At 35.9% G+C, this 18,808-nt stretch overlaps 1 protein-coding gene and 2 long non-coding RNA genes across 3 annotated transcripts in view; 2 read left to right on the top strand and 1 right to left on the bottom strand.

Moving 5' to 3' along the window:
• Window positions 1–18,808, top strand: part of LOC135087195 (uncharacterized) — a 212,684-nt gene that overhangs the window by 127,212 nt on the left and 66,664 nt on the right. The window lies entirely within an intron of this gene.
• On the bottom strand, window positions 1,404–4,328 carry LOC135087258 (uncharacterized). The gene is made up of 3 exons (XR_010260735.1): window positions 4,181–4,328; window positions 3,822–3,877; window positions 1,404–1,436 (listed from the first exon to the last, which is right to left on the bottom strand). It is a non-coding gene; the product is annotated as an uncharacterized LOC135087258 (long non-coding RNA).
• Window positions 7,120–8,256, top strand: LOC135086751 (uncharacterized). Its single transcript, XR_010260591.1, has 2 exons — window positions 7,120–7,746; window positions 8,083–8,256. It is a non-coding gene; the product is annotated as an uncharacterized LOC135086751 (long non-coding RNA).

Here is an 18,808-nt window from a genome sequence, read left to right as displayed (position 1 = left end):
TTCCTCTATAAAAATTCGCGCCTGACATTGAGGACATCTATGACTGTCATTCAAAGACAGTTTTTTGAAACAATGGGTTTGAAGTGAATCTAAGTCGTCGTTTTGTTTTTGCCCGATCAAAATATTGGAATTACGCAACGCGGGTTCTAAATTTCTGTTTACTACATTATATTGTTGTGACGCTTCTTTATTAACTTCCGGATTTTGCTGCGAATAACGTTTTACCGCGTCCCTATTAACCGAGGGATTATTTTGCGCGTACCGTTTAACCGCATCTCTGTGAATAGTAGGATTTTGTTCAGTATATCGTTTGACCGCGTCCCTATTAACCGAGGGATTTTTTTGTGAGTACCGTTTTACCGAGTCCCTATGGATAGTTGGGTTCTGGGTAGCATAACGTTTTACAGCCTCTCGGTGTCTAAGGGTTTTGGTTGACGTTACGTTACTAACCCGACCGCTATTTAAATCGACCCGATCAATTACAACGACTGGCTTTAATTTCAATTTGACATCAGAAAGTGTAGTACTGACGGACAAAGGTTTCGCATCATGGGCAATTTTTAACGCAGTTAAATCTACTCTTTCAAGAACCACAACTGGTTTTAATTTTTCATTAATTAATTTAGATTTTTTCGGTGCGGAAGAATCTACTTTAGATTTAGATGATCTCTTTTTTTTGGGTCGACCTCGTTTGGTTGATTGCACCGGTGCAATGTCTATTGATTCTAACTCAACTTTTTCAAGGACTACGACAGGTTTCAACGTTGTTAATTTCGCGTCGCGTGGCTCGAGTGGGACGACGGGATCTAAGTTTAGCGCAAAATTTACTACAGTTAATTTATGTATAGAATATTGCGCCGAGGTATACGCATGTCCTATGAACAGTAATTTTGCGAGATCTTCTAAATTTTGGCAACAAAACAAACGCGCCTTATTTTGAGTTTCGTCCCGATGATTAAATTTATTATTGATGCCAACCGCATGGCTATTAAATAAATAAAATTTGTTGCCAAATTTCCAAAAACAAACCGTATAATTGTTCCCGGTGAACAAGTAACTATCCCGAGTATCGTTACGTTCGCGAGTGAATACACGGTCGCGCAAAATATGAACTAACTGCAATGTTGCAACATCAACATCGCGCAGTGAAGCTGGAAAAAGCCCGTTTTCAATCCAGTTGGGTTCCATTGCATTAATTTTAATCGCGAAGTTTCCTACTCGATAATCATTTGGCAATTCGTCTGGTAATAAGAAAACGTGGTCCCGAGGTTTGCACTGCAAGTAAAGTAAATCACCGTACTGAAGAATAGTATTGATATCCGCAACATCAAACACGGCCCGATTTTTAATAACTGACAAAGCGGATGCACATGCTGACATGGCTACACACTGTGCATTATTACCTTTATACCGTGCATCGCCTTGATGGGACAATCCTTTACCAGAAATTAATAATTAATAATAGTCTGATTGACAATGAAGTCGCGCTTATTATGCATTACGAATACATAATTTAAAAGAAAGTAATTTGCTTCGAAATACAAAATGCAGGTGGTTTCTTTATTTTCAGATAATATGCTGATACCTTATCAAGACAAAAATAACGAAAACTCTAAAAAGATTCAAGTCAATTTTCTCTTAAAATTATTGTCATAAAATATAAACGTGTAAAGAATGCAACTTCAGTATCTAAATTGAATGATAAAAAGTGTTATAGATTTATATGACACAGGGAAGATAATTAAAAGATTGGTCACATAATTAATGCTAATTTTCAACTCTGTTATGTAATATTATAAAAATACTTTCATTATCTTCTAACACTCTCCGCTAAAATATCTAAAGCATTTTGACAAGGCCTTAGAACATCACCTTAAAGCAATATCAATCATGCTAATTTTGAGGTACCTACACACAGAAAACAAAATGACAAACTATAGTGCCAACAAATTTTCTGAAAATAAATCGTCAAGAAATTCATATTCAGTTATAAATGGTTATGCAATGAACAAGTGATAAATTTTACAATGCCTACCTGATTAATTACCTTTATTGTTTTGGTAATTGAAATTAAGTTTGTTTTTTACTAATAAATAAAAGAAATTAAATTAAATTATAAAGTAGATATACCTACCTATAGAGACCTACCTAAACCGAAAATCCAAACTCATACAATTAATAGCAGCTAGTGCTAATAGTAATAAGAAGTTTAATGTAAACAAAAGTTTGAAATTTTATTATAATTAAATAATAACATTACCTACTTAAGTAGGTAGGTAAATGTATTCAAATTACTAAAGAAAACAGTAAATTGTATTAAAAACCAATGCCTACCAGTTAAGGTATGTAATGATGGAAATCAATGATTATACAAATTAGTACTAACCTATTTTACTGTAACTGTACCATTTTGCAGTAAGTTCATATTACAACAAGTAATTTTATTAGGCTAATCCTACCTAAAAAATGCATTGCATTGATACAATATTTCCTAAAATAAAACTAATGCAAATTCAAATAACAGGCTTACCTAACCCCATTGAGACAATAAGTAGGTACCTACCTGCCTAATTTCTGTTTATCAAACATACCTAAATTAATTTAGTAATAATATGAATCAATAGAAATTTAGAATTTATGTTTCTGTAAAAATGAAAAATATTATAGGACCTTAGATTAATAATCTAAGTAGGTATAGGACCAATTTCAAACATGACGAATATTGATAACTTCAATCAATTGGTGCACATCTATTTGAATTTAATTAATTTATGACAAGAGATAAAAATTAAATGTTATTAATACCACTATTCAAGTAGGTAAATTATAATTAGTATAATTATTTATTAATCTTGATTTATAAAAGGCTAGATATTATGGTCAGATCCAGACTTATACAAGTTCAAAAAAAAGTACCTATACCTAGTAAGATGAATGTCAAATCAGAATTCAATACATTAAATTGAAAATATTGATAAATAAATACAAATATAACAAGCGCAGGATATAGGTAAGTAGTATCAAATACAAATAATTCTATTGCAAATCTGAAGGTTTTCAAATAATATTTAAACTGCATTGATATTACCTACCAATATTTGAGAAGGATTCAATCAAGTTCTTATTATTGATTTGATTTCAGAGCAAATCAATTATTTTAACTACACTGAAACATTAATTAAATTAGATGTGATTCAATAAATGCTTTGTTTATAATAAGAACTAAGGTTATGCTTACTTGTGTATTTTAAATAACTAATGTAACACCAATTTCAACAGTAAATACCTAATCCTACATGTAAAATTATTTTACATAACTATTCATATGAAAACCATCTCAGAGTAAGAAGATCTAAGTAACTTTTATTGATAGATAATGTGAATTTATGTTCATCAACAATGAAATTATAACTTGCCTGTTAGGACATTATTAATACAAGTACCTTGTGTGGAATTGACATGTTTCAAAATATAAAGATTTCTTACGTGTTATTAACTATTTACTGTTAGGCATGGACCTTTTTTATAGGTCCATGATTGTAGGTAGGTGTAAGTAATTTAAATAACTTGGCAAATAGAATAAGGGGCTACGCCCTTGTAAACCATATTTAGAAAATGTGTGAAGTTATTGACTTGAAAAAGCTAGATCTTATGCAGTTATGAACTACCTACAACACCATTGCCAAGTCAATTAAAAAAGAAGAAAAATGGCGGTCCATAACTATTCATCAAAGCCAAACATAGTATATTTTTAACGAACCAAAGGACCTAAACACAGAAAATAATGGAAAGAAGAACAAATAAGACTATAAAAGACTTACCCGTGGCGATGCAGACGGCCGTGGTGGAATCGTAGTTGAAGCGGGGCATCGTGAAACTGCAATTATACACATTTAATGAACTAAAGAACCACAAATTATGGCACTGAAGAACCTAAAATACACTTAAAACTTCGATCATTACACTTTAAAAAGTTTTAAACCATAAAAAGTTGTTTGTTTAACATTATTTCATTTGTTTTACAATGGCGTCCCCTTCAACAAAAATGATGCCTACACTAACGGAACGATGAAAAGAAACAATTAAGTTGATATATCATCGAAATTGATTTGTACAATAGTTTTTTATTATTTGACAAATCAATGGATTATAATTTTAATAATATTTACACATAACTTACCGCGATGAAACAAGATGCAAAACAGTTGCGACCGAGAGGGAGGCGGAAGTGAATGAGCGCGAAATGTCTCACTCAACTTTTTTTGGCCACAAAACTTATGACCATAGACAACTTTTGTTTAACCTATTGGTCACCAACCTATTTCGCCTGGAACAGTAAAAAAATATATTTCTGTTTTGAAAATAAAGATTTAGGGTTTTAGGCAATCGCAAAAATACGCATAAAATAACTAAAGCATTTTTATAAGTATTTTATCAAAGAAATATTGCACGGAAATGTTAAACGTTTTGTATTTTAAAAAAGACCATAGCGCTCTAATGGATATAGAACGCAACTCAGATTTTATTTAATCTGATTTGATTATGATGATTAATTATGATAGAAAAAGAATTATTAATAACAATCGGTTATTATGAATAATTTGGTAAAAGTGATTAAAGAAATCATTTACGTATGTATAAAATTAAATAAACTGCTTAGGCCCAAGGTCCACCCCCGCCGCATCTAAACCTATTTATTAAATTTTAAACAATTCGTTTAAATTTTAAACATTCCAATCTCATTATACTAATTTATGGATTACTAATGTTTGGCCAAAAAACGTTTCCCAAATTATTACATCGCAAACAACGTTTCGCAAATTTTCATTTGGCAAATTCTCATTTGGCAAAACAACTTATTGCAAACTTTTAATTCGCAAATGTCGTTTTTGGCATATTATTGTTTAGCAAATTATTGTTTGGTAAAGTATGTTTTGCCAAATGTTTCATTTGGCAAAAATATTTCACGATAAACTATTTACAAAATAATTTGATTGGTGCATAGAATGGAATACAAATTAGCTTGTGGTTATTATTTTGTTTAGTGGGTAGTAAATATAAAATTTGTTCTAAAATAATTTTCTTATTTCATTCTTTTTATCGAAATTTCAAATGATTCATTAACAATAGTGGTGATTTTAGCGCTCGGCGGCCGCTACCGCGGCACGCTTCGCTCGCCTTCGCGCATTAAGGGTCACTGTTCTAACCTAACCTAACCTACTATTTTCAGCAAAACCTACTTTTTGCAACCATACTACTTTCTGCAGTCTCTTTGTTTTACATAAAATTCTTGTGAAAACCATGATAATGTGCCTTATGCTTTGATTTGTGGGTAACGGTGGGTAAGTATTTGAGGTGTCAATTTGACCAAACAAATTATTTGGGACATAATATTTGACGAAATAAAACATTTGCTATATAAACATTTGCCAAGTAAAATTTTGCCAAATGACAATTTGACCAAATGAATTAGTTGCGAAAAGTACAGTTGCTAAAAGTTCATTTGGGAAATGAAACTTAGGCGATAAGTTGTTTGCGAAGTGAAATTTGGCGAAAAGTAATTTGGCCAAACGGAAGGATACCACTAATTTATCCCAACTAATATTATAAATGCGAAAGTAACTCTGTCTGTCTGTCTGTCTGTCTGTCTGTCTGTTACGCTTTCCCGCTTAAACCTCGCAACCGATTTTGATGAAATTTGGCATAGAGATAGTTTGAGTCCCGGGAAAGAACATAGGATAGTTTTTATCCCGGTTTTTGAAACAGGGACGCGCGCGATAAAGTTTTTCTGTGACAGACAAAATTCCACGCGGGCGAAGCCGCGGGCGGAAAGCTAGTATTAATATATTAAGATATCAAAACGTTCAAAATGTGTTGCTGTACACGCTGTACACGAGCCGGTGTTCTCTTTTAAGATATTTGTAAGTGATAAATTAATGTGATTACTTTCTTACTTTTACCTTGACTGTCGGTAATTATTATTAATAACTGGTAAGTAACATAATATACATAAATTAAAACGAACTGTCCCACCCATGACAGTGACAGGGGGGTGCCACCACCATCAATACCGAATCGCTGGTTCCGATTTTTGCCACGTTGGAAACTATATAGTTGAAATGATGGTGGCGCCCCCCTGTCAATGTGTTCGGTGACACGGTTCAGTTTAAATTAGTTCATCTATATGACTGTAAGTAATGAACAGCGTAGCCGCCGCCGGTCTTATTGATCCTTGAGGGGATAATGATATTAATTAATCAGTAAGACGTACTAAAGATCGAAATAGCGATTTATGGACATATTGATTTTTTTCTTTCATAATTTCTATTTGAAAAAAATACTTATCGAACGTAACTTACGTTATTCTGATGAATAAATGTCGTTAAAAGTTTTTCTCTAAAATCAATAGTTTGGCTGGAAAAAAACTTTTTCCATTTTCGTTGTATGGAATGAAACTTAAAGTGATCGATTTCGACTAAGCCTATGGCTTGTTGACTATAATCCTAAACTATCAGCGCGCGCCCAAAGTTGCCCGTTCAGAAGTTACAAGGTTCCAAAATATGAGTGTAATACTTGTTAAGTTGGTCTCGGGGTCGTGAAATAATGTTGAAGGCACAATTCAATCATCAACAAGTATATTGTCAATTTAACACAACGAAATGTACATAAAACTTTGCTTATATCAGTCAAAACAATATCCAAACATCGAAATATTGAGAGAGTAATAATCAAGCGTCGCGGCCATGGGCGGACTGGCAATAAGGTCGAATTTAGAAAAAACGCCGGCGACCGTTGGTGAGAGCGCGCCGGCAGAGCGCGCGAGCCCGTGAGTTACAAAATAAAGCCCGCCAAATTCGAATGCGAGCATTAACCACAGAGGTCGCGTTACATGAGTTAAATATTTGTCAGTAATTTAAGGTTAATTTAAATTGTTAACGTATGGAATCTTTATATTTTCGTTGAATCTTTAAAGATATTCCAAAAAAAGTCACTTTTACTAACTTTTTTTTCATTTTTCAGAACCACATAACTTGTGAACGGGCAACTTTAGGCCCTAAAAATATAGGCTTTAAAAATATCGCTATGTCCATAAATCGCAATTTCGATCCATAGTGTGACGTAACCTATCATTATGAATTTAAAAAATAGAAGTTGTGAAAAAAAAACGCTGTCCAAAATTTCGCTTTTCGATCGATCCATAATAGAAGTTTTTTTTTTAAAACATGATGATGACATTCACAACGTTAAAAAATTATTATTTTTATCTCATAAAGATAAAAGTAAATTATGCCTGCTCCACTTTTACCTACTTTCGAGAGACCTTAATTTTTCAGTCGTACAAAACAAAATTTGACAGAAGGGCGCTACACGGGTTAAAATTCACATTTTTGTCCTTTGACGTTTCAAAATCTTTTGATTAAATTTCCGAACGAAACATCCTATCACTCTCTAATCTATGGTCCCTACACCCCCCCCTCTTGCCAAACTGTCAAACAAAAGTTTGTTTTGATTTGGTTGGTGTTGTTTTGTTCGAATGAAATTAATAAGAATAGTTACTTACATACATATCTCAAAGAAATAATCTATAGCTGAAACAAGTGATCTTAAAAATAATAGTAACAGAAGCCTTGTACAATATTGCAACAATATCTGAGTTTTCAATGTGATACTGTTACGTTAAGTCTATGCATATTTTGCCTGTGTAAAATAAAGAGAATCACCATTCTCTTCTCATTGCAGCGTAAGGTAATGCTTGATGATAACTATGAAACGTTTGATAATTGATGGCACTATTAATTATTCAATAATATTTAAGAGGTCAAAGTTTTTGAGGATGAATGTTTTTTACTCTTGCACTCTAAAAGTATTGTACAGTTTTGATGAAATTGTTTAACTATAAGGCTGGGTTGCACCATCTTACTTTAACAAACATCAAAAATCTATCAAACTTCATTCAGAAAACACCAGTTATCGTTAAAGTAACGGTCAAAGTTAGGTAATGCAACTGAGCCTTAATGTTTACAACAAAATGTAAGCACAATATCTATCCATTTAATTAAAGTTATATATTTTACTTTTCAGATGTTAAAGTGATCAATAATGATGTACAACTTGTCCCGGAAAACCAATATTTAATGAAAATTAATAAAATCTTAACAAACCAAAGTAAACTGTTCATAATTCCAAAATATTTAATTGAACATAAATTGATTATTATCTTTAAATAAGCCTTCTTAATAAATGAGTGTTTTAAAATTCATTGGGTTTTAATTAATATTAAATATCTAATAAGTTGAGATAAAAATGATATAGGAATGTTATCAACTGAACTAAGTACCTAAATATACTATAATAAAGTATCAATCAATCATCAATGTTAATGGAGTTCAAGATAATAGTAATATTTTGATGGTAATGATACAGACGGAGACAAGGCTATTTTCATAAATAAAAATAGATGAAAACTTTTAAATACTATGTCACTTTTAAGAACTTATTCTACATAATAATAGGTTTGGAAGTTCTTTACAAGCTTAAACTTGTTTGTTTGGCTCTTGTGCATAAAATCTTACTTTTACAGGCATGGTATGCAGCTAAATGCATCAAATAAATTATTAAGTAAATACTTTTATCCTTCTTACTGTTAGAATTTTGCTGTGTGTAGGTTTTTCATATCCAGATTTATTCTTATTAGAGATGTTTTCTTTGTGTAATGAAGTACTACTAACTTAATTTAGTAGTAAGTAGGCAATACTTACCACATTTAGTTTCAACAAATGTCATAATAATACGAGTAAGTACTTTAGTAAGTCCTGTTCTTTATATTTTTAAAAATTATTTTGGGACTGGATGGCGCAATACAGGGTGGAATTTTATAATGCCACCTAGAGGGAAAGTACTTTTAATATTGTAGATAGAACCTTTTTCTCAAAGAAAACATTCCTTTATTTTTGAAAAGAAATAGAACTACATTCAAAGATTTACAAACATTTTCTTGCCACACCCAGAATCAAACCAACTGAAATCTATTAAAAATTACAACCTGTACTTTTATTGCATCAATTGTTAGGGTTAAGTATAAGGATGAAATCTCTTTAACAAACTTGATAAATCAAATGAAATGAAAACCATGAAATCTTAAATTATTTTATTTATGTACAGAATACATTGTATGGTATGGTAGACAATTTTCGAAAATCTTTCAATGCAGTTCTCTTTCTTTTCAAAAACAAAGAAATGTTTTCTTTCAGTAAAATTTTCTATCTTAGTATTATGAGTACTTACTGATATGTACCATCCTAGACTGCATCTCACTTAACACCAGGTGCGATTGCGGTCAAATACCTGCCTTGTCTAGCATAAAAAAAACTTTCCCTCTAGGTGGCATTACAAAATTCCACCCTGTATATCCAATAATATTTATTTATTTAATTAATAACTACAATTTATAACACACAAAAGTTAGTGAGATGGTTGAAAGAAATTTCGGTAAAGGGGGTAAAACGGGATCCACGCGTACGAAGTCGCGGGAGGCCGCTAGTTATTTCATAATGCGCGCTCGTTGCCTCGCACAAGTACCTATACAGGGTGGAAACGTTAAGTGATCTCACTCGATTATTTCTAAACTATACAAGATATCGAAAAACTGATTACTGAATCTGAAAGTGCTTCACAAGCTCTTTCAAACGGTACCAATAATAGGTTACAGAATAAACTGGATCTATCCGAAAATTCTATGTTTCCAGCTTTCTTTTTTATTATTTTCTATAATAATTTTGACGTTCATAAGTGCCACTTGTGGTCTAAACTGAATAAATACTTTTGATTTTGATTTTTGATACATTTAGTACAGAAACAGGCATGGCACTCATGTCTTGATAATATTATAGCAAGTAAAGCCTTAAACCAATGTTTTCAAAGAATCATTTTGAATAAGAATGCAATTTACGAGTTCATTTTAAGTGTTTATTATTTAATAAAAAAAATTAATACTTTCAATATTGTTTGGCTGGCATACATTTAGTATGGAGGCTGGAAACATTTAATTTTTTGATAGATCCAGTTAATTCTGTAACCTATTATTGGTACCGTTGGATAGAGCTAGTGAAGCACTTTCAGGATCAGTAACCAGCTTTTCGATATCTTGTATAGTTTAGAAATAATCGAATGAGATCACTTATCGTTTCCACCCTGTATAACCTATGTATGTACAAGTTACTGATTATTGCTTTAGAAATAATAAGAATTAAAATCTATAAAAATGTGTAGAATATAACTACCCACAAGGGCTGCTCCCATGTGGTGGGGCTTATCACTCTGCCAGATGGGTAGGATTATATGAGTTGAGAACGCGGGACATTACCAGGAGTATTGGCGTGTGCCTCAAACATTCGTCAGCGGTCCCTATTCGGTCTCACACAAGGAAAACGTCATTACGTTTTCGGCTTTCAGTGTGCGGCATGAATGTATTGTCCTGGTGGCCACTGTTCGAGGCCTATTAAAAGGGCAGGGGATGAAGAAGTCGATTGGTCATGTGGAAGACTACAGCCGGCAGAAAATGGTCGTTACCTACCTAAATGGGCTTTCTGGAGCGGTATTATGACCCGTAGCCCGTCAATGCTAGTGTCATCCGGTTGGCAAATGACCATGCTACCCAATGTCGCAGTCACTATGCCTAGACAGCCTCTACCACTCGCCACTGGTACCTCCGGAGTCGTCCTGTGAAACTACCCTTAGTGTAATTAAACGCACTGCCCTCTAATCTATAGATATAAACCAGTTAACCAAGTGCGTGTCGTGCCACGCGCAGTGTAGGGTTTCGTAGTTGCCCGTCGTTACCGCAATATATTTCTGAAGCAAGCAATTAGTACTTCATCTTAACACTTTTAATGGGGGGACGCCCTAAGTTACTCGAACAAAAATTGGCTTCAATAAAGTGCTAGGTACTTTAATATTTTGCAAACGGGAACCGTTTAAATAAAAAAATAGTCTTAGAAACCCCTAAGCCATTATAAAAGACCTATCCAACGATACCCCACAAATGGGGTAGAAGATGAAAAAAAAATCCCCACTTTATATAGGGAAGCTACCCTAAAAAATATTTTTAAAAATTTTGTTTTATTACTTTGTCGGCATGATTAGAATACATACCAATGGTAAATGGTAAAGTGGCAATACCTCCTAACTAACAATACTAAAATTTTTTAAGAAATCGATTTAATTTCCTGTGGACATTTTCCATTCGAAATTTTTCTCCTAACTGATATTTATTTATAGATAGAAATAAAACTTTGTGGAAATAGCTGCTATATGCGCAAGTAATATTCTTATAACACTGGGCTGCAGTCCTGTCTTAAATATTAAAATTAAATGTATGGAAAGAAAGAAACATTTATTGCCATGGACATCACAGAAGACAAAAGATGTAAATAATAGAAAAAAAAGTAAATAAGACATAGGTGACATAAAACATACAATGAAAGTGAAAGTAAACTGAGCAGTGCCACCCTGTCGCACAGCGATGTCCATCGCAACGGGACCCCACTCAGCATATGCCGTGGCCCCCGGTGAGGGAGGCCACGACGCTGGTTTTCAGTGTGGCGATTTTCGTTCTTTGAACTATCGTTCGGCCTTGGGTCTCGCCTTAGTAAGCTCCTGTATATAATTTGTATCGAGAATTTAGTTCGGTTACGAAAGCGATTGACAGCTTGGCGGCCATCTTGGATTTTCAAAATTTTGTATTTTTTCTTTGATCTGGACTACTTTCCGCACCGAACCCCATTTTTACTTTTTCTCTAAGTTTACCGAGTTCCGAACAGCAATGCCTTAAAAACCTCATGTCCAAAAATTGTGCAATCCCGTAACTCCAAGTGTTGCCAAGTCATCGAGATAAAAATGGTCAAATGTCATTTGTTTCACTTATTTGCACACGTTTCAGTAAAAAAAATCATCACCGGAAATCATTATTTCCATTTCTTTCATAAAATATAAGGACCAAATCTCCAACAATATGGCAACATTGCAAAAATTTCTTTACCCAAGCGATACCTCTTGACAAGACACATGAACGCCTCATACAACCCAATTTTCGCGAATATTGCCAACTACCCTAATAATGCATTTTAAAAATCAGAAAAATGAAACTTTTTACCAGTTGGCCGCTTGCTCCGCCGCCATCTTGATTTGCCATGATTTTTTATTTTTCTAATAATTAGGGTCATTTAACTGACCAAACACCATTTTTAGATTTTTTCTGCCATATCTCCATCTGTCCGTTCCTTAACTATAAAGATACCTACCCATGTCGCAATAAATACTCTTTCTCATAGCTTCCAGTGTTGCCAGGTGATCGAGAAGAAAATGGTCAAATAACCTTTTTAGGATTACTTTGCACGAGTTCACGTTCAAATTTTTGACCGGAACTCATTATTTGCATTTTTTAAATTTTTTTTGACCAAATCTCCCAAAATATGGCAACACTGGTGAAACTTCTTTACCCAAGCGACACCTCTTGACAAAACACACATACAATTCGACTTTCCCAGATGTTACCAACTACCTGAAAAAAGCATTGGAAAAATAAAAAATCTGAAACTTTTTACAAAATGGCCGCGCACTCGTTCGCCATTTTGATTTTCTGATATTTCGGATTTTTCCTATAATGTGGGTCGTATAACCGACTAAACCCCATTTTCAGACTTTTTCTGCCATAACTCCTTCTGTCCGTCCTTAACTTTAAAGACACCCATGTCGCAAAAAATACTTTTCCCCATAACTTCCAGTGTTGCCAGGTGATCGAGATGAAAATGGTCAAATGTCATTTGCACGACCCCTTTGCAGGAGGCGTCATCCAAATTTTTGACCGGAAGTCGTTATTTCTACCAGTTTTTTGGACCAAATCTCTCAAAGTATGGCAACACTGGAGAAATTTTGTCACCCAAGCGACACCTCTTGACAAGACACACAACCGCCTCATACAACTCGGCTTTCCAAAATGTTGCCAACTACTCGAAAAATTAATTCCTAAATTTCGAAATTTTCAACTTTTTACAAAATGGCCGCCCGCTCAGCCGCCATCTTGATTTTTTTACATTGCGGATTTTTCCCATAATTAAGATCGTATATCCGACAAAACCTCATTTTTAGTTTTTTTCTGCCACAACTCCTTCTGTCTGTCCTTAACTTTAAAGTCAGACATGTCGCGAAAATTTGTTTTCCCCGTAACTTTCAGTGTTGCCAGACTTTTTTGATAAAAATAGTGAAATGTCATTCGGGTCCCCAATCGTCACCAAACTGCATACCTACTTTTTGGAATTTCTAGAAATTTCCATTTTCTACTATCCGAGGCCGTGATGGAAAAATTTCTACCAAAATGGCAGTTTTTTCCGATTCTTAGCAATACTCGAGGCACAGACCAACAATCGCTCGGAACATTGTACCCTACTCCGGTGTCGCCATCTACCGGAAAATTGGTGTGAAACTTTATGGAATTTCATAATCGCAACAAAATGGCCGACGGCTCAGCCGCCATCTTGTTTTTTGATAATCTGTGAATGTGGCTCTTAAGAAGACTATACATGTCACAAATATTCAAAAGAAATTTTCAAAAAACCTTGCGCAACTCAGAATGACAACTCCCTAAACACACCCCTGAAATCTAATTTTCAATCCAAGATGGCGGCGCGGCCATTTTGTTTTTCCGTTTTTTTCTCACATTTTCGAACACCAAATGACAACTTCAACCGGCCCCCAAAAAATAAAAAAATCAGGACAAAAAATGAAAAAGTTGGTGTGTCAAAACGGGCCGCCATTTTGTTTTTTAGTCCAAAAAATCTGATAAGCTGCGTGTTGAAAAATCTAGTTCGAAACAAGTGCTGTTACTCGTACCCTCCTCCTCTCTAAACCCCCCAAAAATGGCCATGATCAGTGAGTCAGTCATTGAGTGGTAATCGTGCTAAGCATACAATTTGTATGGAGAGATTAGTTCAATTACGAAAACGGCTGAAAATATGGCGGCCATCTACGATTTTTAAAATTTTGCATTTTTCCCTTAATCTGGACCATTTTCCGCGCCGAACCCCATTTTTACTTTTTTTCTATCCTCACCCAGTCCCGAGGAGCAACGCCCTTAAAAACACCCATGTCACAAAATTTTGTGTTCCCGTAATTCCCAGTGTTGCCAGGTGATCGAGATGAAAATGGTCAAATGTCATTAGTTTGATCTATTTGCAGGAGGCGTCATCCAAATTTTTGACCGAAAGTCGTTATTTCAATTTTTTTCATTTTTGGATCAAATCTCTCAAAGTATGGCAACACTGGAAATTGTTGTTTTTCTAAACGACACTCCTTAACAAACTACGAAATCGCCCCAAACAACTCGACTTTAGCAAATGTTGCCAACTGCCCGAAAAATGCATTTGAAAAATCAGAAAACTAAAACATTTTACAAAATGGCCGCCCGCTCAGCCGCCATCTTGATTTTCTGACATTTCGGATTTTTCCCATAATCTGGGTCGTATAACCGACTAAACTCCATTTTTAGTTTTTTCCTGCCAAATCTCCTTCTGTCCGTCCTCGCCTTTTTCTACGTTAGCTAAGCCCCCCTGCATACAATTTGTATGGAGAATTTAGTCCCTTTAGGAAAACGGGTGAACGCTTGGCGGCCATCTTGGATTTCCAAAATTTTGCATTTTTGCCTTAATCTGTACCATTTTCCGCGCCGAACCCCATTTTTACTTTTTTTCTAACTTTACCCAATCCCGAATTCATTTGTTTCTACAATTCCTTATTCCTCCGTTGTCCCAAAACTTTGAGTTCCCCTAACTCCCAGTGTTGCCAGGTGATCGAGTTGAAAATGGTCAAATGTCATTAGTTTGACCTATTTGCAGGAGGCGTCATCCAAATTTTTGACCGGAAGTCGTTATTTCCATTTTTTACATTTTTTGACCAAATCTCTCAAAGTATGGCAACACTGGAAATTTTCGTTTTTCCAAGCGATACTCCTTGACAAACTACGTAATCGCCCCATACAACTCGACTTTCCCAAATGTTGCCAACTGCCCGAAAAATGCATTTGAAAAATCAGAAATCTGAAACTTTTTACAAAATGGCCGGTCACTCGGTCGCCATCTTGATTTTCTGACATTTCGGATTTTTCCCATAGTCTGGATCGTATAACCGACCAAACCACATTTTTGGATTTTTTCTGCCATATCTCCTTCTGTCCGTCCTTAACTTTAAAGACACCCATGTCGAAAAAAATACTTTTCCCCGTAACTCCCAGTGTTGCCAGGTGATCGAGATGAAAATGGTCAAATGTCATTTGCAAGACCCTTTTGCAGGAGGCGTCATCCAAATTTTTGACCGGAAGTCGTTAGTTCTACTTTCGACATTTTTGGACCAAATCTCCTAAGGTATGGCAACACTGGAGAAATTTCTTCACCCAAGCGAAACCTCTTGACAGGACACACAACCGCCTCATACAACTCGACTTTCCAAAATGTTGCCATGTACTCGAAAAATGAATTCCAAAAATTCGAAATTTTCAACTTTTTACAAAATGGCCGCCCACGCCGCCGCCATCTTGATTTTCTGACATTTCGGATTTTTCCCATAATCTGGGTCGTATATCCGACCAAACGTCATTTTTATTTTTTTTCTGCCATAATTCTTTCTGTCTGTCACTAACTTCAAAGACACCCATGTCGCAAAAAAAACTTTTCCCCATAACTTTCAGTGTTGCCAGACTTTTTTCATAAAAATGGTGAAATGTCATTCGGGTCCCCAAATGTCACCAAACTGCATACCAAGTTTTTGGAATTTCTGGAAATTTCCATTTTCTACTATCCGGGGCCGTGGTGGAAAATTTTCTTCCAAAATGGTAGTTTTTTCCGATTTATGGCAACACTCGAATAACAGACCAACAATCGCCCGGAACATTGTATCCCACTCTGGTGTCGCCATCTACCGGAAAATTGCTACCAAAGTTTGGGGAATTTTTTGATCGCAACAAAATGGCCGACGGCTCAGCCGCCATCTTGTTTTTTGATAATCTGTGAATGGGGCTCTTAAGAAGACTATACATGTCACAAATATTCAAAAGAAATTTTCAAAAACAATTGCGCATCTCGGAATGACACCTCCCTAAAAACACCTCGAAATCGCATTTTCAATCCAAGATGGCGGCGCGGCCATTTTGTTTTTCTAATTTTTTCTCACATTTTTTAGCACACCTTGGCAACCCCAACAAACCACCAAAAAAGAAAAAATTCAGGACCAAAGACAGAAAAGTTGGTGTCTCAAAAAAAGCCGCCATTTTGTTTTTTGGTTCAAAAAATCTAAAAAACCTGGGTGTCAAAAAATCTAGTAAAAAACAAACACTAACAATTTTACCCCTCACCCCTCTAAATACCCCAAAAACACCCCTGATCAGTCAGTCAGTGAGTCAGTGGTAATCGAGCTTTATATATTATAGACTAGCTTTGGTCGCCCGCTACGCGGGCTACAAAAGCTAGATCTGCGATGCTGGCCGCTCCGGGCTTCGCCCTACGCGGCGCTCGGCCTGCGGCCTCGCACTCGGAGCTCGGCCTTCGGCCTCGCAAAAATTACAGGGGGCGTTTATTGTCTGTGGCGGTGCTCTTGTGCTTTTTTGACGCAACACAAGTAAATCTATGGCGACTGTAGGGATTTGAACCATCGCTCGGCCTTCGGCCTCGCCTTTCTGTCTGTCACTGGGCTCTAGTCCTTTTTTGACGCATTAAAAATTAATCTATGGCGACTCACAGGCTTTAAACTATCGCTCGGCCTTCGGCCTCGCCTTTTTCTACGTTAGCTGAGCCCCCCTGCATACAATTTGTATGGAGAATTTAGTCCCTTTAGGAAAACGGGTGAACGCTTGGCGGCCATCTTGGATTTCCAAAATTTTGCATTTTTGCCATAATCTGGACCATTTTCCGCACCGAACCCCATTTTTACTTTTTTTCTAACTTCACCCAATCCCGTAAAACAATTCCTTAAAACCACCCATGTCCCAAAATTTTGAGTTTCCGTAACTCCCAGTGTTGCCAGGTCATCGAGCTAAAAATGGTCAAATGTCATTAGTTTGACGTATTTGCAGGAGGCGTCATCTAAATTTTGGACCGAAAGTCGTTATTTCCATTTTTTACATTTTTGGACCAAAACTCTCAAAGTATGGCAACACTGAAAATTTCAGTTTTCCCAAACGATACTCCTTGACAAACTACGTAATCGCCCCATACAACTCGACTTTCCCAAATGTTGCCAACTGCCCGAAAAATGCATTTGAAAAATCAGAAATCTGAAACTTTTTACAAAATGGCCGCTCACTCGGTCGCCATCTTGATTTTCTGACATTTCGGATTTTTCCCATAGTCTGGATCGTATAACCGACCAAACCCCATTTTTGGATTTTTTCTGCCATATCTCCTTCTGTCCGTCCTTAACTTTAAAGACACCCATGTCGAAAAAAATACTTTTCCGCGTAGCTCCCAGTGTTGCCAGGTGATCGAGATGAAAATGGTCAAATGTCATTTGCACGACCCCTTTGCAGGAGGCGTCATCCAAATTTTTGACCGGAAGTCGTTATTTCTACTTTCGACATTTTTGGACCAAATCTCCCAAAGTGTGGCAACACTGGAGAAATTTCTTCACCCAAGCGAAACCTCTCGACAAGACACACAACCGCCTCATACAACTCGACTTTCCAAAATGTTGCCATGTAGTCGAAAAATGAATTCCAAAATTTCGAAATTTTCATCTTTTCACAAAATGGCCGCCCACGCCGCCGCCATCTTGATTTTCTGACATTTCGGATTTTTCCCATAATCTGGGTCGTATATCCGACCAAACGTCATTTTTTTTTTTTTTCTGCCATTATTCTTTCTGTCTGTCACTAACTTTAAAGACACCCATGTCGCAAAAAAAACTTTTCCCCATAACTTTCAGTGTTGCCAGACTTTTTTGATAAAAATGGTGAAATGTCATTCGGGTCCCCAAACGTCACCAAACTGCATACCAAGTTTTTGGAATTTCTGGAAATTTCCATTTTCTACTATCCGGGGCCGTGGTGGAAAATTTTCTACCAAAATGGTAGTTTTTTCCGATTCATGGCAACACTCGAATAACAGACCAACAATCGCCCGGAACATTGTACCCCACTCCGGTGTCGCCATCTACCGGAAAATTGCTACCAAAGTTTGGGAATTTTTTGATCGCAACAAAATGGCCGACAGCTCAGCCGCCATCTTGTTTTTTGATAATCTGTGCATGTGGCTCTAAAGAAGACTATACATGTCACAAACACCCAAAAGAAATTTTCAAAAACAATTGCGCATCTCGGAGTGACACCTCCCTAAAAACACCCCGAAATCGCATTTTCAATCCAAGATGGCGGCGCGGCCATTTTGTTTTTCTAATTTTTTCTCAATTTTTTTAACTCATCTTGGCAACCCTAATAAACTCCCAAAAAGGAAAAAATTCAGGATGAAAAACAAAAAAGTTGGAGTTTCAAAAAGTGCCGCCATTTTGTTTTTTGGTTCAAAAAATGTGGTAAAGCTGGCAGTCGAAAAATCTAGTTTAAAACAAACATTAACAATTTTACCCCTCACCCCTCTAAATACCCCAAAAACACCCCTGATCAGTCAGTCAGTGAGTCAGTGGTAATCGAGCTTTATATATTATAGATAGATAGATAGATAGATAGACTAGCTTTGGTCGCCCGCTACGCGGGCTACAAAAGCTAGATCTGCGATGCTGGCCGCTCCGGGCTTCGCCCTACGCGGCGCTCGGC

This window comes from Ostrinia nubilalis, chromosome Z (genome assembly GCF_963855985.1).
Source record: "Ostrinia nubilalis chromosome Z, ilOstNubi1.1, whole genome shotgun sequence".
NCBI lineage: Eukaryota > Metazoa > Arthropoda > Insecta > Lepidoptera > Crambidae > Ostrinia > Ostrinia nubilalis.
The sequence above is the reverse complement of the archived record's forward strand: the minus strand, read 5'-3'. Positions and strand labels throughout refer to the sequence as shown.